The sequence below is a fragment of the Equus przewalskii genome, chromosome 27 (genome assembly GCF_037783145.1).
Source record: "Equus przewalskii isolate Varuska chromosome 27, EquPr2, whole genome shotgun sequence".
NCBI lineage: Eukaryota > Metazoa > Chordata > Mammalia > Perissodactyla > Equidae > Equus > Equus przewalskii.
In genome coordinates, this window is record NC_091857.1 from 8,304,331 (window position 1) to 8,325,177 (window position 20,847).

The window sequence follows — 20,847 nt, forward strand, 5'->3', positions numbered from 1 at the left end:
GTGGATAGCACAGTGACACAGAGAATATGCTCAATAAATTTTTGTGTGAACAAATAGTTTTTCCCATAGAAGAGAGTATTTTCACCTAAATTTATTATTTGTCCGCTTGATATTTTGCCTACAAAAGGCTTGCACAATGCAGTTCACTGGCTCCCATAAACTGAGATGATAATCTAATTTTCGTTATGCACTGGCTCAAACCAGGAAGGCTGATCAGACTTAGCGATTTCATTTTGTAGGTGAGGGAAATAAGCGTTTACTCAGATGACTTTAACTTCCTGAAGACAATGGAAGAAAACAATAGCAACAACCAGGACGAAAGCCACGTGACGTTTACACAGGGTGTCATCTACTCTAAAATATGTTGTTGTCTGACTTTCCTTCTCCTGACTGGAGAAATTTAGTCTGTCTGGATTTTCTACAATACAAAGTTAAAGCATAGGAATAATTTCATTACTTTTGAACCTGAGTCACTTTCACACTTAATTCTTCATAAAAATGTTTTCCAGGGTATCAAAAGAATTAGAATTTCTTATGTTTGGACTGTCTTACAGTAAAGAGGTGGAAAATAGAATTAACTGCAACGAAATGGTGTGTTATGCATCACTTTAAATTATTCACTTTTCTATTTCTTTTATTGAGCTTGAGTTTTTCCTCATGATTGACCTTCAGATACTTCTGAATATCTTTCTGCTACAGAACTGAGTAGACTAGCATCTGGCCTTCCCAGGTTATGAAGCACAAATTGAATTGACTCTCCTGGGGCTTAAGACTGAAGTCACTGGAGTGTTTTTTTAATGGAGACTTAAGAATTGAATAGTCAAAGCTTGCTCTTTGAAAGTTAACATCCACCTATAATCAAAGTCCATTTGTGCAATGGCCTTGACAATTTTAGTGATGACTTTATTACGAGCTGATTTTAGCAGTACTTTGGGCAGTACTTTTGGCAAATTCTGATACAGAAAAGAACTGAGCAACATGAAAAATATCACACGAAGTAGCCAGCATTTGATGAAATTCTTTAAAAAAACCCCAAGGCAATCACTGAAGAAATATACTGTGTTTCTGATGGCAGACTGAGAGCACAATGACAGCCATGTGTACTTAACCATAGTTCACCAACATCGTGTTCCTGTGCACTATGGCAGTGGACAAGAAGTATATAATGTGACACTTTCCCTCAAATAGCTTAAAATCTATTTGGAGAGAAAAAACAAGAGAATGGTTACATGTATAAAATTGAGAGAAGGGAGAAGTCATGGTAGGCTGGAATATTCAAAATGATAAATTTTTGTGGAAACAATTATAATTTGGCCACAAAGCAGGGCAGAATTTGGACTCATCAATGGGAAATCAAGCTCAGTTGAAGCAAACGAAATATCATTAGTAAGGACACAAATGTGAGCATGAACATTATACATCGGAGGACAGAGAGAGCATCAGCCGGAGTAGAATACACAGTGCTGGGTTGGGCATGGTGGGGAACAAGGCTGAAGACATCGATTTATGAAGGACTTAATAGAACTAAATAGCATACCCAGTGGAGAATCAATATTGTGTACACTCTTGAGCAATGGAATTAGATAATGACATCATTCTTTTGCAAAGATTAATCAGATTGATGCATTAAAATGATTGAAAGGGAAGAGAGAGGGGAGTTGGCAAAAATAGTTGCAGATTTCTAACTCTAAACTGTTGAGAAGAAGGGAATGGAGAGCAATGCATAAACGTAAGAGACATTATAAGGGAGAAACAACTGAGCATTCTGACTTAGCTGAAGAAAATGGAAGTGAAAACACAGTCAGCAATATGCCAACCTTACAAATGACCAAATACCTCTAATGAGTAATAAAATGTTTGGTGTGTTTACTTAGCTCTGCCACCTTGACTATTCAATGAATCTGTTCATTAAAAGGTAATGTATCAATGTCAAGCCGGTATGTAGGAGGCTAGCAAATAACAGGCAAGTGGCCTCACCTGACACTGCTCTCAGTCAAAAGAATGCGGACCCATTATGTTTTACAGAATGCCGTTCATGACTGCTAAACAGGGACCAAATCTTTTTCATCATGATATAGAGCATTGCAATTTCCCAACATTTATTCTTCCACCCTGGACAAAATCCCTTCTTTCTTTGAGTTTCATGCCACACTCTACCCCTCCTCATAGCTGTCATTCTACAATCATCCCTTATTCTCAAAATTTTTGAAGCATTGATACCTTAGTCATTACTTCCTCTATACCTCAAGATCTGACATGAGGAAATGCTGCTCCTCCTCTGAAATTTGAAATCCAACATGCCGTTGGATGACCGAAATCTCTCATTCTTTCATCCTCTCTCTTCCTATACTCCTGATGCCAATAATTTCTCAGTGACTATCACTTGCTTTTGCCTTCAACAACAGAAATACTTAATAACATACTTATATCCTCAACTCCTTTGCAAGTCTCCCATGATACCAACAAAACAAAACTCTAATCCCGAATTTATGCCATAGTCTACCACCTCCATTTACCTATTTGAGATACACGATGAGGATATCCATGATCTTTAATCTCAGTCGATTGCTCATATTCAAGAATACATCTACAGAAGAAAATAAAGTATTTTCTGCTTTCAGTACCTCTGTCCACTGTCTGAAAAAAACAGCAAATTGCCAATGGCTGTTTCTCTAATGACTGTGAGCTCTGTGTGTGTGCATGTCCATGTGTATAGGTGTTTGTGTTCCTTTCTAGGGATGAATATGGATTAAATGAAAAAGGAACCAAATTGCTTATTTCCTGGAAAACAAACATGACACTCTGCCCCCCTGCAATTTCCTCTAATAGCTTTTACTCTTCAAGTTTCTCCCCCATGGATCTCTAGCTTTATGCAATATCTGATCCTTTTACCTGTACAATAAAAGTGTCTAGAGGTTTTCCAGATTCTGTGTTGCAGTGCAAGCATTACAAGGGGATTTAGGACTTAAAACTTTGCTCCCCTTTTTAGCAAACTTTTCGATAAATGAAAAAAGAAGGATAAGCATTAGATTGTATGTGTGTATATATTTGTGAGTTCTACATGTTTATACCTAACCAGAATATAAAGACAAGAAAGGAACTTTAAATTCAATGTAACATCATATTGACACGTGTCTCTGCCACTCTGAGTATTACAATATTCTTTTACTTAAGAAAACCAAAGTCCCAACATGGTTCCTTGATTCTCTCATCAGAAGGGATTAGCGTACAAGTTTTCTTGACCTGAAAAGTAACCTTTAGCTGACAAATGCATGTACGGAAATGAGAAACAGCGGTGTTTCTAACGCTTACCTACTTTTTTCTGGTCTCTTCTGATGTAAAAATATTTCAGGCTTCAAAAAACTATTGTTTCATATCTGCATATATTAAGGAAAGATTTAAATAATTAAGGTGCTTTCCTGAAGTGAGCACACATATAAATTTAAAATTTAAGGCTAAGCAATAAAGTATTCTCTTTGAATTAAAGTGAACTTGCTGAAATGATTCATTAAATCCTTAAAAATAATTCAAACTTCAAGAATATATACTAATGAATATTTCCTCTCTAGCTTGCAAATTAAGTTGGAAAAATCTACAAAGAAATAGCTGTCAATATAGAATGCTGATAAATCTATACAGATTCATGATTTTACTATAAAAATTCATTAACACATGAAATTTACACAATTGTCTATGTTTTGAGTATATAATTGGGAACCTCACAAAGCCAGTGATTTCACACAGGTAGATTTTCCGTTTTTCTAAGTGTACCCTTAAATCCCCAAAGACACAAATTTCTTGCAACAAGGTGTTACCAAAGGGAATGTAAAGATTGGAGACAGCTTTCTCAGAAATACCAAAGCCTCGTGCAATTTTGGATTTGGCTTAATGATACCAGAGAAATAATGTCAGCCTCGTGAATGGGTCAGGGAACAATTGACCAGTATCAAGAAGTTAGAAATTCCATGGAGACAAGTATTACTTATTTATTCTCTAAGTAATAATTTTCCCAAAAAGAACTTTTCTTTTTGCATAAATATAAATTATTGCACATTTAACTTGGTTAGGTTATAACAATATTTATACATCTGAAGATATTAAACCAATTATCAAAAATTAGATTTTAAGGAGATTTTTAAATTTGCTAGTTAAAACGTAAGATAATGATGCACAGAGATGTGAGCAATGTGAGTACCCTAGCCCATGCTATTTGTGGTTAAATTAGGAATAGATCTTTTCCTTCCTGGAAAAAGGAAAAAAGATCTTTATTAAAGGCTGGGTTTTTAATTGGATGCTAGCTAGGCATTAATACGGCCGTTTTTGTAACTGAAGTGACTGAGCTCAGGTAACTGTCCCAAAATTATATGGTTAGTAAGCAGGAGGAGCAGAGTTTTGAATTCAGGTTTGCTTGACCCTGAAAACTCTATTCCTTTCACTATGACAGATTTTCTCTGCTTCCGCTACTTTCCTGTGACACGATATGCATTTCAGAAGTATTCATTATGTGATCTTTTAAATAAAAAATACATGCTGATTTATGATGAAATATGTTATAAATCAGCAGAACATTTTGGCAAAGCAAATTGAATATAAGCAGATATCTATAGAAGTAACTGGGAGCAAACTTTCTGGAAACTGCTTACCCCAAGAAATGGGAGGGGCCAGAGTGTTGCTGGACACAACTAGAATTTGGCGCTTGGATCTTGGTTAAAGAAAAAAATTATTCAATGACTCTCGTTAAAGATGGTAAGGAAGAATTTATTCAAGGGATGCCATTGTGATTGAAATAGGGACCACTGCAACAGGGTCTTGCAGTGGGAGAGAGAGATTGGGCTCAACTCTAATAGCATGGCCAAGTGAGAATTTATAGCCAAGGCTCAGGATGGGAGTCAGTGTATGGAAAATTACTAAGAGGAAACATCAAGGATAAGGGGGGATTCTGGCTAAAGTGACCTAACAGGAGTCTTGCTAAAGGCAGCCAGGGTACTCAGACATCACCTGGGAGATGGTGAAGAATGAGGAACCCAATGACATATCAAAGGCGATCAGATATAGAGGGTGGGGGATTCTAGCTACACGAATTTTGCAGAATTCCTGCTAAGACTGGACATTGCAGAGACGAACATGGAAGTCCAAAGGTGGAGGTCAAGTTGAAAAAGTTCAGTGACGCCTAAGTAGAGTTTGATCAAGGAGAGAATCTTTGTCAATGTCTTCAGGACTGCTTTCTTCCATCTTTTCTTTCGGCAATTCTTTGTGTCCTGGTTTCTCTGAAACCTGCTGTCTCCACAATGCCAGAACTGTGGTCGCCAGCAGCCCTGGGTTTTTCATGATGAAAGGAAATCAGCTTTCAACCACCCTCCCCGACTCCCACAATTCCTAGTTATAACACTCTTTGGAAAGTAGCCTAATCTGGCTTGGACCATGTGTCTATCCCCTGGATGAATTACAGTCTAGTCAGGGATAAAGGGATAAAAACTGTGATAGGCTGATCTTGGATCAGATGCTCGTCCTTCACCTGGTCACCGTTGTCCTGAAAGTACAACATGTAAACAAGACAAGCCTACTCCCTTCAAAACACTTTCCCCAGGAAAGGGGAAGGGTATTGGCCTGGAAAAAAACAAGACAATAAATGTACCTTACCTACTTCAAAATACGTCCTCATTTGCTTAAATAATTCAAATTGGGTTCAGTCATTGTGACTAAAAAAGTTTACATTATTAAATGAAAATATTTTTGTTATGCTTGATAAACTATACTAAAGAAGGAAAGAGAAAGTTCTGTATGTACATACAACATCCATTTTAATGTAGCAGTCAATGTTTGTTACCATCTAGCATTCCATTTCCTCTCATTCTCATAAGAACCCAATTTGCATATGGATGTTGACTCCTCTGCGGTCAAGGTGATCCACCCCAACTTCCAAGGTTGGGCTTGACTGTCTCAGGGAAATCCCACAGTGATTAGTTCAATGACCTAGACTTAAATCAATCAGTGAATGGCCTTCTGTTGGCCACAGGGCTCAGGGACCAGGATTAACATAATTCCTGAGGTGAAATTGGAGGGAGTTTTCCTGGGGGTGACAGAAAAGCAGTCTTCTGAGTCATTATGAGAGCAAAATCAAGAAAAAAACGACCTCTGCCCTACCACACATCTTGACTTGTGGATGTGTGAGGCCTGGCACTGCTGGAGGCATTTTGCAACCAGAAGGGAAGCTGGCTCTGGGACTAAGTCAAGGCCCTTGGAAGAGCACAGCTGAGGAATTGCAGACAAATGAAAGCAGGCTCGAAGAGAACTGGAGTTTGTCCTGCCTCTGGATATCAGCTATCTAAACAAACACATGTTCATCAATTTCAGTTATTTACACTCTTTTTTTCTGATACTTACATTAAAAAACATCTTGAGACATCCAGCTTTAACTATGATGTCATTATAAACAAGGTAAATGATCGACCAAAGAGGAGTGGAAAATAAATTTTAAAATATCCACTCGAAGAAATATTTGGGAGACATTAAGTGTTATAATCATGAAAACAATGCAGCAGTAGGTTACTTTTAAGGTTACACGTAAATTATTTGTTTTACCTTCTATTCCCTGAGCTATCAGACGGCATCTAGCAGTCATATTAAGCATCAAATTCTGACTTGAATGCAGTCTGGCCTCAGAGGTCTGCCATCATTGAGAAGGAGATATTCCATAAAGGCTCCGCCCAGACTACTCACGCTCTCTCCTTTTTCTTCTTTTTTTAATAAGCTAAGAATTTTCATGGGACCATTTGTGTGATGTGTTACTTCCTGCTTTATTGGAGCAGGGTGCATAATTTAATGTTTTCTTGATGACTGAGGGTCATCATTGTGCATATCAATGGTACAGTGTAATAGTAAAGAAATTATTTGAGGAGACATCTACCTCGAGGGCCCATGCCTTTTCAATTCTTGGGTCAGTTCGTTGTATTTGCTTTTTATAATTATTTTGTGAATTTTACGGTTCCTCTGACTTGCCCCTCTCTGTCAGGGTGTCAGATGTCATTTCTTGCCACTCTTTGATGGCCTGCCAATATGGTCATGGCCCCTTCTAATTTTCTGCTTTTAACCTGTTCTAGATTAGAAAGTCAAATAGGCATGCTGTTTAGAACTGTGTATAGAAAAGGAGTCAAGAGTTTTCAGTAAGGGATTTGTCTAACATACCAAGTTCTGGAACAAGGACACTGACTTATTTCATTTGGGGTGTCCAGATACTTCAAGACAGATAGATAGAGTCAGGAAAAACTATCTTACCATTTGTTAATTACAAAATAAAGAAATCACTTGTTTGCGAAAGGAATTTTGCTGTTGAATCTCTTAAAGTTAAAGAGATTGTCTTGAGCAGTATTTGCATTAAATTAACTTGGACTTTGCCCTGAAGTAGGTTTGTTGCCAAGTGACCTGTAAATGTTAGACCTGCGATGAGTCTCAAGCTAGAAAGCACATTAGTCAAGATGCCTTATGATCCTTCAATTTACCAAGTGCACATCAATTTTTGATGGTATTTCTTAATTATTCTTAGCTAAGAACAGAGCTAATCTGTTATCAGGACAATCTTTTTCATAGTGCCCAGGTCTGCCATACAAAAATTTTGAAGTAAACATGCTCCTTTTCTTTCACTAAATGTACACACATTTCTGCTAATGGATGTTTTTGAAAGAAAAATGAATTATTGACTAAATATTCTTTAAATCTACAGTAACTTGAATTGACGCCTTTTGGTTGAGTTCATCTTAAGTATCAATGGATAGTATTTAATATGACATCAATTTGAAACATATAAAAATGAGGCCTAAATTGTTTCCTTGATGCTTTAAATACATTATCTTCTCAGTTATCTTTAATATATGCACTTTGTAGAATAGCAACCTTTAGTCCTTGTCCTTCCACCAGGGAAGGCATATAACGTGCTGTCTGGTGTAACAAAGTGTCTTCAGAAGCTCTTTAATATCTAATTTGCTAACTCCAGTTTTGCAGTTTTCAATCTGAAATGCAGATATGTAAATTGGATCATAGAGAAAACGTTTCACTTGGAGAAATATTATTAGAAGCTTCAAAAATAAATATCTTTTCTCTTTTCAAGAAGAATGAAACTTTGTTTTGAGTCCTATAAAGTTTGAGCCACTCTAAACAAAAAAGAAAAAAACAAAAAAGTAAAGGAAGGATTCTAGACTTGTCTGGTATAAGGAAGATGTTTGCTTCATGAGAAACTTCCCTCAGAATCAAGTCTATACAGATTATCCTTTAAAACGTTTTCCTCAGTTTTGCCTTTCTGCCTTTGACTGAACTGAGCCTAACCCTTGAATGTTGCTGAATTTATCTCTCTGGGAAAACAAACTCTCTGGCATTTTCTACACACAATTGGGTTTCTTAGCTGCTAGAAAGATTTGAGCGATCATGGGTTGCTTCATTATTAAAGACATATGATGCCTGTTGTACACATTTCCCCCTGGGCAACAGAGCTGATAAAAGAATAAAGAACTTCAAGAATCTGTATTTCGAAAATAAGTCCCAAGGTATCTTTCTTTCATTTTTTTTTAAGTTGTAGGAAAGCTTGCAAGATAATTTCCATTTTTATTTAGCTTTGTACTTATTGTGAAGCTGTGAGAGAACACAGCATTCACCAGATGAAATTATTTGCCACATGAAATCAACGTGTTATTTTACCTTTTTTGCCCACAGTTGGTGATGTTAATGAGACCTTCCTGAAAATGGGAATTTGAAGTCAGTCCTAATCGGAATCCTGATCGCAGGCATAGTGTAATTCCAAAGAGAGCGAATGTGGTTTACTCCTGAATGTTTCAGACTCTTAACTTGAACACTTTCTTTATCCCAGGTAAGATTGTTGTGGTGGTTGTGAAGTCAGTAGGTGACAGCCTACATCTGTCCTAATGCCTCAATGTAACCCCTGGTTCTATTATCAGAGCGTCATTGTTGTAAATCTATCAAATTGCCAGGTCCTTTGCAAGCAGCTTGGAAGGGGAGTGGCCAGCTGTAAAGAGGTGCTTCCTTTTTCTATGTCAGGGGGACAAGGCAATCCTAATCCAGATGCGCTCCCATCTACTGGGCTATGGAGCTTTCCACAAGTGCATTAAATGGCTGAGAGACTCCTTTTGTTAGTGCAAAGGACGGGAGCTGGAAAGGTGAAGTCACAAGGGGACAACAGCTGCTAGAAATCAGCCCAGAAGCAGGAGCTGACAGCGTTCCAAAAGCAGTTTTTCAGTTTCTGCAGAGTCGGCCATTGACAGATGGACTTGGATCCAAACGTCACAAGGGAGAAACTACACGTTCTAGAAGTTAGCACTGAGGTCCTTTAGCTGTCGAAGTCCCATGTGCTAGAGCTATGCAAAGAAAGTGCTCTAGCTATATAGGTAAGGTGCCATAGCTATAGTCTTAAAGATATGTTATCAATAAAGACAGAATCTTCTCTGTGATATGGTCCCCAAATTTGCAGAAATCTCTTTGTGTGCCAGCCCCGAGCCCAGGGCTTCATAAAGAGACCTGCTCAGAGTGAGTGTTCAGTAAATTCTTGTTAAACATAACAGCTTCAAACTATGGCTGAACTCTTTCTGTCCGAGTGTCATACACGACTGGCTGTGGAAAAATGCATTTTCTTAACTTACTACTCACCTCTAAATTTCCCCTTTAGTTTTCTCAGTTTTACAAATCTTCTCTGGTTGGAAAGCTGTTAAAGTAAGAAAATCATGGAAGTCAAGGCTGAAGTAGACTTTAAAGAGGAGGTACGTATCAGACCATTAATTTTAAAGATGAGGAAATTGTGGCCCAGAGAGGTGGAACGTTTTGGCAAAAGTCACAAAGTTAGCTGGATACAGAAGCCAGGACTAAAAACTAGGTCTTTTAAACTTCAATATTGTACTCCCTACTTTTTAAATAATTGGAATATGTCCATATTTCTTACTATGCTGTGGGATGAGTGAATAATTTTGTATATTTTATCCTAAACATAAATTTATTGAGCACTATTTGACAGGCACTATTTTCTTTATAAATTATTTCAGTAAATCCTCACAACAACCTTATGAAGTAACTTGTCTCAATTTTACATGAGTCATATTACATATATAAGAAATATTTTTATACTGATATTGTTTATCACTATATATAAATATTTATTTGTCTATCTATATCTATCTATCCAGTCAGTGCTGGTGGTCTAGTGGTTAAGATTTGGCGCTCTCACCGCCACAGCCCAGGTTCGTTTCCTGGTCAGGGAACCACACCACCCATCTGTCGGTTGTCATACTGTGGCGGCTGCGTGTTGCTGTGATGCTGAAAGCTGTGCCACAGGGATTTCAAATACCAGCAGAGTCACCCATGGTGGACACGTTTCAGCGAAGCTTCCTGACTAAGACAGACTGGGAAGAAGGACCTGGCCACCCACTTCTAAAAAAATTGGCCATATGGAAACTCTGTGAATAGCAGCAGAACATTGTCTGATACAGTGCGGGAAGGTGAGAGGATGGCGCAGAAAGACCGGGCAGGGTTCCGCTCTGTTGTACACAGGGTTGCTGGGAGTGGGAAACGACTGACGGGCTCTAACAACAACAAATACATCTATTTATCTGTCTATCTATCTTTCTATCGTCTTCCCTCTATCTGTTTTTCTGGTCACAGAAAATAGGTAGATGCATAACTGGTTAAGCAGGGGTAGTCTATGTAAGAAGACTCACTCTATTTCACTCAATAAACCAACACAATGCCCAGAAGTTAAGCTTAAGCAAAGAACAATCAAATTGCTAGGCCTGAACCACTGCATCATCAGAATATACAACATTTTAATTCAAAACAAACAGTCAAACAAACAATACAAAGAAACATAATTTAATGGCATATCTAGTATTTTAGCAAATACACACATATTTCCAAAGATTACTGTAAGGATCTTTTTTTTTTTTTTTTTAAAGATTTTATTTTTTCCTTTTTCTCCCCAAAGTCCCCCGGTACATAGTTGTGTATTCTTCATTGTGGGTTCCTCTAGTTGTGGCATGTGGGACGCTGCCTCAGCGTGGTCTGACGAGCAGTGCCATGTCCGCGCCCTGGATTCGAACCGACGAAACACTGGGCCGCCTGCAGCGGAGCGCGCGAACTTAACCACTTGGCCACGGGGCCAGCCCCACTGTAAGGATCTTTATTGTGCTAAAAACATAGTTCTTGCTTTCTCAATTGAGTCTTAAAAAGCTAAGCTAAGGTGTAACTTAGGGAAAATGCAAAGCTTTATAACATGAAGAAAGGTGATCGTAGTGCTACATGTGGATCCACAGTTAAACAATATTTACATAGTCACAATGATGTAAGCAGTGAATACACCAAATCAAATACTCTGGTATATGTCCATTTGCTGATTGGGAATGGAAGATGGGTGGTGGTATCAGAAAAATAGATAGCCAAACCTCGACAATCTTAACAGGCAGGTAGCAGATGCTGTAACCAGATTATCGAACAATCTGAACTCAGTGGGGTAAAAACAGGGGAAAAAAGGTAATTTTTCTCCCATCACTGTGTTTCCACCTGCTCTGTCAGATCCTCCATCACTTTCTGGTCCCTTTCACGTATAAGCAAAAGTTAATTGTGACTACTTTTAGGTATTATGTCCAGACCGCTCCAACTTAAACCTTCAATGTCATCTCTAATTCGATTTCCCTCCATCCTCAAGTTCAGGCTGTCCTGGGGTTGGCTCGGAGACTTGCAATGGGGAAGTGATTATAGGGTCTGTCCTTTCCCTCTTCCTCCAGCTCTCTCCCCACCCTCCATACTTCCTGGCCCCTCCACAGGGGTAGGAGATGAAAGGAGTGAAGAGCTTAGGGCAAGGGTGGCAAAGACCTTATGTCATCGGTGCTTTTGTAATTCAGCTACTGGCATCTTCTGTGTGGCAGAAGTTCACAGGTTGGCTCTCTTGAGGAGCATATTAGAGGTTTTCTTGGGGAGTCTGTGGTGATCTCCAACCTGCACAGTTGCCCGTATTAAATAATGTGCTCTTTGCTCATGTCTTGTGACCTGACCCCCAACACACACACACACACACACACACACACACACACTTATTTTACTTTTGAAGAATTCTCTGCCACACTCCACCATCCTGCTCAGTTGGGGCTGAAGGTCTTTTGTACCTGGCACACGTTGGCCATTCTGAGAGTTCCCCTATATCCCTTCTTGATCCTCTGTGAGCTTCCCTGTTCCTAAAAGCAATGCCTTATCTCTTCATCTGCTTCCTTGTTTGCTTGGAGCACATCCCCAAAGAGCTTCCTAAGAAAAGGCTAAGATTTGTTGGAGTTCTTCCACGTTTGAAAATGTTTTTCTCCCTGCTCACTTTATGAACCAGTTTTCTGAGTATAAAGTTTAGGTTGAAATGCCATTTCCACCAGAAATGTGAATGTGGTGTTCACCGTCTTCTCAGGCAAGAAGGAAATAGAGGAATGGGCCTGAGGATTCAAGCTCTGGTTTCCTTGGTTTCAATCTTATATCCTGCTTCCCGCCAGGACTAACTGTATTTTTCACAGAGAATTCAGCTTTTCCAATCCTATCAAACTCGACTACTTGATTTGCAGGCATCACAGATTACTAGCCACAAACAGTAACCCATGGCCTTAAGGTCTTTTCGGTTTTTCCACACTTAAAGAAATATTGTTAAGCACATCAATTTTCATTTTTCACTGAAGGAAAACTTAGATATAAGAAAACACAAAGATCTTAGGGATGTAATTCAATGAGTTTTGAAAATGTAAACACCCGCGTATCTAATATCCCAGTCAAGGTCAGGAACATTTCCATCACGCTAGAAAGTGACTTCAGTTCTCTTCCAGCTAATCCCTACCTGACAGAGGCAACCACTGTTCTGATTTTACCACCATAGGTTAGTACTTTCATAGTCTTCCTCTCTTGCCAATTTGTCTAGGTCAGAAATAGTAGAAGTGTAAGTGTTAATGCTGCCCCTGAAAAGGCCGTGTCTACTCAGTGCAGAATGAAGGCTCTTCGCTGCCGCCCGTCTTATAAGCTCCTAGTCATACAGATTATATCAACTAAAGTTTCTGTTGCCTTTTCTCCTTTATCTCCCCTTGGGTAAGACAGCTGGGAGAGTGAGTGGAATTGGTGCAGGAGGGAGATTTTAATTTGGGAAGGCAGAAGAGAGCCCTTGGATAGAGTTGAGCCTGAGATGGAAGTGATATTGTTAGGGATAGGGTTAGGGTAAAACCAAGTGCTATGATGGGGATGCATCATAGCAACAGTCTGTTCTGAACTTCATCAAAATGGAAGCATATGGTAGGTAATCTTTTGTGTCTGGATTGTTTTGCTCAACATAATGTTTGAGATTCGTTCATTGTATTGCATGTAGCAGTAGTTGATGATGATGGTGATGATGATGGATAGTATTCCAGTCTATGACTACATCACAAATTGTTTTTCTATATTCCTGCTGAGACACTCTTGAACTGTTTCCAGTTTGGGGATAGAATTGATTAAAGTTGCTATAAACCTTCATGTGCAAACTTTTGTGTATAAAAGTATTTTCATTTTGTCTTTGGTAAATGCTTTGATTTAGTAAGTGAATGTTTAGTTTTATAGGAAATGCCAAACATATTTCCACAGTGGTTCTACTATTTCACCCTCTCGCCAGCAATGTGTGAGTGTTCCAGTTGCTGCACATTCTTGCCAAGATTTGGTATTATCGGGTCCTTCAATTTGTTTCTAACTGATGTGGTTTTAATTTGCATTTTCCTGATGACTGATGGTGTTGAGTATCTTTCCACATGCTTATTAATTACTTCAATTTGTTGTTTTGTGAAGTGTCTTTCAATATTTTACCCATTTTTAATTTTATTGTTGTTCTTTTTTTTGAATTGTGGGAGTTTAGATATTCTGGATTCAAGTCCTGTGTTAGATATATGTATTACAAATATTGTTCCAGGCTTTTCATTTTCTTATGGTGTCCTTTTTTTTTTTTTTTGGCTAAGGAAGATTAGCCCTGAGCTAACATCCATGCCAGTCTTCCTCTATTTTGTATGTGGGTCACTGCCACAGCATGGCTGACAATTGGTGTGAGTCTGCACCCAGGATCCCAACCCACAAACTCAGGCCGCCGAAGTAGAATGCGCCAACCTAACCACCATGCCAGGGGGCCAGCCCCTCTTATAGTGTCGTTTGACCAGCAGAAGTTTTTAATTTAGATAAAGTCCAATGTATTATATGTTTTTCTTTTCTTGTTGGTGCTTTTTTCTTTAGTCCTTTCTCAGAAGTCTTTATCTACCTGAGGTTCTCAGGAATATATGTCTATGTTTACTTCCAGAAATGTTATAGTTTTGGTTTTATGTTTTACGTCTATGATCTTCTGCAATGATTTTTTTACTATTGTGAGATAGTGGTTAAAGTTAATAGTTTTTCATGCTCTTATCTCATTTTCCAGACCATTTCTTGATAAGACTTTTCATTCCCGATTGAATTGCTCGGATGTGACTTGTGGAAAATCAGAGTCTATTTCTGGATTTTCTTTTCTCTTCCACTAATCTATTTATCTACCATTCTGCCCTGTCTTTATTACTGTAGCTTCATAGCAACAAAGAAGCAAATAAGTAAATGAGAAAACTAAGACTACTTTTTTCCTTGTTCCTACTTTCAGATGTGCCGCATTTGACCATATGCTTTATCTTTCCTTAAGGACATAGGATGAAAGATTTAGCTGTCTTCTGACATTTTATACTTATTAACCTAAAATTCCAGCTACAGTGGAGACATCACCAGACTCCTAAAATATAGCAAGAGATAATTTAACCAGTTGCTTTGTTATTGCATAACAGGCAATGTCAATGATCTCCCTCGGGTAGAGCAGTTCCAGCTTTCTCCTATTCCACTTAGAGTCAGTCAATCCAAAAGCTTACACTTTACCCCACCTGCAAGTATCCATTTCTATAAATTTGAATCTTTAAACTTTAAGTGACAGAATCCCAATTATAATTTTGCTTAAAATAGTCATAATAAATACAAAACGGATTATTTTATTTTATATAATGGAAAAATCCAGAAATGAGAAAGCCAGTGTTAGGAAGAGCCAAAGAGTATCATCAGTACTTCATCAGTCTCTCCACTGTTCCCCACTCCTCTTCCCAGCCACCACTTCTATCCATCTCTCAGCTCTTTTATTCTCCGTGTTGGCTGCTTCTCAGGCAGGCTCTCACTATACAGAGGCCCTTGGCAGCTCTCGGCTTATCAATTTAGCTTCTCTTTCCAATGATTTCTGAAAGAGTCTTGGGCTTAACTCCCTGGCTCAGACAGGGTCACATGCCTGTCCTTGAGCTACTCATTGTAAAGCTATCTGACTGTGTATCGGCTACTTCCCATTCCTCAGAGCAGGATAGATTGGGCCAGATTTACCTGAATTACTTAGCAAAGAAAAATAGAGTGCAATTGCCAGACAAAGGGAAAAATGCATGCTGAGCAGAAAATAACAAAGGACTATTACTACAGTTTGAGGATGTCGAAGAGTTAAATTATATAACCATGCTGAAGTACTTATTTTTAAAAGAAGTCTCATTCCGTAATTTTTTCCCTCTACTCTCTGCCTTCTGTCCCAGAGGAGGAAGTCTTTGATTTCTTCTTGCAACGTAATTCAAGGGGTCTCTGATGTGAAATGAATCCTCAAAGTTTATCTGAAAACACTGAAGCCATACCAGGTTTGTCTGTCAAAATTTCTGACGTGTGGTTGGATATCAAACAATGTATATCTTTTTACTTTTCAATAACATTTCCTGGCTACTAACGATAGTGGCATGAATGCATTGCCATGCTATAATCAGTTCCAGGCTCCGTTTTGATAGTTTATAATGTAATTTCTCTGAAAGAAATTTTAGATAAAATAATTGGCATTCTGATCTCTGCAAGTATGCTTCATTTTATAGTGATTAAAAAAGGCCATTTAGCTGATTTGTCAGCCTTGTAATAACTTGCTGTTAGAAACTCTTCAGAGTCCTTTGGAGAAGGGCCATTTTATACGGATAAAGGGGGAGGAGAGCTTAAATCTTTCTGAAGTCACTTTTTGGTCTTTGATGCAAATCACTCAAAGACCATGTATAACTTAACTCCAACATTACCTCCAAGGTAAGCAAGCTTGTTTTAGCATCACTTTTTGATCTCTGGACAAATGGCTCTATATTTCTGTAGATCCGTGGGGCCACCAGGATAAGTCACTGTCCTCGGGGGACCTGAAGGGTTATCTTCTAATACCATCGCTTAATAAAAACATGCTTGAAAATGAATTGTTACGCACATCAATAACCATCTTTGTTTAGTTAAAAGAACTCACCTTCCTAATTCCACAGTCAGAGACCGAGAGTCCTAGAATTAATTGGACACCACTCTACATGGTGCATCAAGCAACCCGTTCTACTTGGCCAGCATTTAGCTCAGAGACTAGCAAACTCAATTATCCTTTCCTTACTTGTAGAGTTATTTCATCTTGACCCCTTCTAGCTTTAGAACACATGGTGATAGAACTCTCTGGAAAACTCATTTCTCTTAAAGCCATTAGCATCTGTTTTTGCACCTTCCGCCTTGCTTACCCTCAGCATCTGCTTGCAGCCCTTCTGGCCCCTTTCCTAGTAGCCAATCGTATTGCAAAGGGCTTTGCCCTCACCTTTGTTGTTGAGAACATCACTTTCCATCTCTCCACCCTTCTTTCTCTTTGGTTGTTTTAAGTATATTTATAAAAAATTGAAAACAACTGGAAGACTTTTTTTCAATGAGATGTTATCAAGATGGATAGTTAGCATCATGCAAGCTATTTCGCTGTCTCTCCCTTTTCCCCAGTAACCTCTGCACTAGCTTTCACAGATTGTGACATTCTTACGTAGGAAATGAAGTCCTCCTTACCCGAAGTCTGTTCACCTGTCAGGGGAAGATAAGAGAAAGGGCCTCCAGTAGCAGGAAAGATGCTTGCAATCCCAATGGAGCGTGCAGGTGAAGGGAAAGAGGAAGCAGAGGTTCACAAGTGTCTCTTGGGCTTTGGCGAAGCTGTGGTTCTCCTGATTTCTGTGGCTCCTGCTGTTTAGTGACTGCTTTGGGGTTTCTCCAGGCTTCTGACACAAAGATTCCTAAGAGGCTCCTCTGATGATTGTTTCTTCTTTGACATCCTGGGTTTCCCAGGACTGCCACTGACAAAGCGGCCTTGTCCTGTTCCTCGTCTCTCCAGTATTGCTGCCTAGTGCCTGTAGCTCTTAGTCAATGCATTAGACTAATTGTCAAAAATGCAACAAAGTATTTTTGCTTGTTTATAAATATTTTCTTATTGCTTACATGTAGTTGTTCCATTATCCTACTACTAAACTTGATCATTTCTCTGTTATGTTTCAATATCCATATAAGAAGCAGTACAAAGCAGTGGGTAGAGATCATAGGTCTTGGTGAGAAACTGTCTAAATTCTTGTCGTAACTCCAACTATCACCAGCTGTGTGACTTAGGAAAGCCACTTAATCTCTCTGTGCTACACTTTCTCAATCACAAAATAAATATAATAGTAATACTATAGGAACACTATATCAAAGGTTATTGGAAGGAGTTAGTATCTACAACCCTTGTCCAAACCCTTGAGACTAGATATATTCTAGAATTAGGAAATTTTAATTTTTTAAAAAAGGGTTACATGGAATATGTACGATGTATTACATATTACCCCATGACAGATTTTGGAGAGCATAGTCAAGCATATTAACAATTCTGCAGGAAAATATACAAATATTCACAGTAAGTCAAATAAATAAAGACTAGAAATAGCCACAGAGCAGTTCAGGTCAAGTTTTGCCATCAAATGAGTTCAAGGTGGGTCAGGTGTTGATGTCAAATGAGTTTTGAAAACAGTATATTTTGGAGCTGCGACCCCATGAGTGTGGTGTGTAGCCAAGTGTCAGCACATACTGAGTTCCCCAAAGACATTGTCTATTATTATTAATATTATTATTCAGTAAAAGCATTTATTGTGTCGACCACATACTGTTTATTTTGACATATTTTATTGTCCTATGGAACCTCTTGGTTAAGGTCAGGGACCCTCCCTTCCTGTCAGGCATTGATTAATTGATACTTTCTTTTTTTAAGGCTCTGGGTAAAAACTTCAGAACTTGAAGAGACAGGTGTCAGTCAGAAGAGTTTTTCTAACAAAATCCTTTTATTTTCTCCTCTGGATAAGTTTAATATTCAGATACAGACCACATTTTTTTAAAAAATTTTTTTGAAGTATAATTGGCGAATAAAATTGAAAGATATTTAAAGTGTATAACGCGATGATTTGATATATATATCAGTGTGAAAGAATTCCCCTCATTGAGGTAATTAACACATCCATCACCTCACGTAAGTAGAACGTTCAAGTTCTACTCTCTCAGCAAACTCCAATTATATAACACAGTGTTGTCAACTATAGTCATCATGTTCTACATTAGATTCTTAACTTATATAAATTATACCTTGGCATTAGAGCAGAGGAAGACAGGGTACCATCCTCTGCTAATAACAGTTTATTGCATCTATATGTTCACAGATGAAAGAAGCCTTATCCCAAGCCAACTGGCCAAGGCCTTGATTTGCAGGACAGACCTCCCATATTTTAAACCCAAATATATCTAGTAAGGTGCCTAAATGATAGGAGAGGTTATCGTTAAATTTTTTTTCAGGAAAATTTCTGTAAGTAGTCTGGTCCCTAGTTTTCATTTTTTAAAATTCTTTTACTGTTTTATGATTATAGACCAAAAAAAAGAAACATCCTATAAATTTTTCTGTAAGTATTTGGCCCCGGTTTTCATTTTTTACTGATAAATAACCAACGATTGAATATAAGAAATCATATATGTATATATACAGATGTATGGTATTATTTGATATATAGGTATGAAAATATCTATACATTCATAGGTAGATAGAAATACAGATATCTCCTATAAGAAAGCCATCTAGATTTTTTCCCCCAAAAAACCTTTTTTTCAGGACACATCTCCTCTATCCATTCACAGAAATGTGACATTCACTCAGGAGGCCACTTTATCTCCAGCCTAAAATTCCGGACGCACTGCACACTTGGTACGCTGCCCTTCAGGATCACTACCAGTTGAACCTAAATTCTGCGGCCATTACCCTGAAAAGTACATCAGGCTATGAAACAAGCTCTCAAAGGAAAGCAGTTTTTCAAGCTACATTATGGTGCTTTTAAAAGGAATAAAATCCTTAATGAGAAAATGACTCTCTTGAGACTTCTGGCTCCAAGGTGAGCTTTGCACACTTGCCCTCTCCGTTGGCAGAGAATCTGTTAAGGGACATTTCTGGGAACCCATTCTGTAAAAGGTCCAGGATGAAATAGGATGACAGCCGGTTCTCTGGAGCCTCCGTTGGGCAACTTTATAATTCTCTGACAGATTTTCTCTGAAGCTATTCCCACACAGCAATACCCAAATCACCCAGCCTCCACCCTTCTACATACCCACCAAGGAGGGAGAAAGTGGGTTGCTAAGGAATGTGTTGCAACAGCACCTGATGGAACTAACACTTGTCAGCTAATAACAGTTTGGTGTGAATAAACTTATCAGAATCTTCCCAAGTGGATGAGTACATTGTCAGCTTCTGGAGGACTTGGGCCCTATATTTATTTATCTTAATTTCTATTCACATCTAGTGCAGTGCTAAATAAATATTTTGGAGTATCAGCTGAGGTCGGCCTACTCTACAATATAGCCCTCAGCTGGCTTCTCCAGTTTGGGCATGAGAAGCAAGGGGGTCTTTTTCTAGTCCCTGCTGCTCGTTGCTTGAGTCTGCGCCGTAAGTGGTACAAAGACATGGCAGCTTTTAGAGGTGACCTGGAGCGTGACAGAACTTACCTGGATCTTGGGCGTGATGATTAGGGGAGAAAATGATGCTTCAGATTCAGAATCATTCACCAAATGCTAAGATGGATATTGGGAATATTGCTGAATAAAGGATAATGGAAAATCTCTAAAAATTACTGTGCGTAAGACTTTCGGCATCTCTCTAGGTGGTCTCCATTAGTTGGTGGTGTAATTTAGGTGTGACGGCCCCTCCTGCAGGAGAGTGGTAAAATGAAGCTTGATAATAGGATACAGAAAGCAGGATTGGCTCATTTTGTTCCTTCCAACTTCCCAGGCACCCACATTTAAGGCTTCTTGGTAAGTTACAATGAACACTCTAGCATTATGAGAAATGGAGATGACACTAAAATGTAATTACATTTAATTTATGGAATACAGAATAATAACATCCTGTAAACTAGGACAAGTAAGAGAAAGAGACAATCTAATCTGGTTTCCTGAGCCTCTTTCCTCTCTACCTTTTTAGCATTAACCAAGGCTCACTGTAACACGTATTCTAAGGAGATGGATTCACTGGCGTGGTTCTTTGTTATCTTTCCTTTCCCCAGAAATGTAATTAAGAAGCAAATCATATTACCTTGATGACAGAGACAAAGTGTGTCAGAAATGGCATTATTACTGCAAAATTACAGAAAACACAGACTCCGTTCCCACTTCCAATTTATCACAATAGTGATAAAAGGTCTGAATGCTCCTAAACGGTGAAATTGAATGAGACTTATCACCATTTTGTTACTTTTGAGCAGAACTAATTTCTTTTCACCCTTATGGAGTTAAGTATATAATTTACGATGCATTTCGCTGCTTCAGACGCTAGTAGTGTATATAACAGTAACAATCCTTGTGTTCTATTTGGAAGAAGTTTTTTCTCGAGCTCTTAATTGGTCTAGAAATTCACAGGATAAACCTACAAGTCATCAGAGTGGTAAGCAGTGTTCTTGATTA

The 20,847-nt window shown here is 38.5% G+C and overlaps 1 long non-coding RNA gene across 1 annotated transcript in view; it reads left to right on the forward strand.

Annotated features, from left to right (window-relative positions):
• LOC103555161 (uncharacterized) overlaps positions 1 to 20,847 on the forward strand; it is a 30,537-nt gene that overhangs the window by 848 nt on the left and 8,842 nt on the right. Inside the window, exons 3-7 of the long non-coding RNA XR_545933.2 lie at positions 8,704 to 8,857; positions 9,671 to 9,761; positions 10,182 to 10,493; positions 15,609 to 15,707; positions 19,036 to 19,286. This is a non-coding gene — a long non-coding RNA (uncharacterized lncRNA). The remainder of the gene's footprint in view (positions 1 to 8,703; positions 8,858 to 9,670; positions 9,762 to 10,181; positions 10,494 to 15,608; positions 15,708 to 19,035; positions 19,287 to 20,847) is intronic.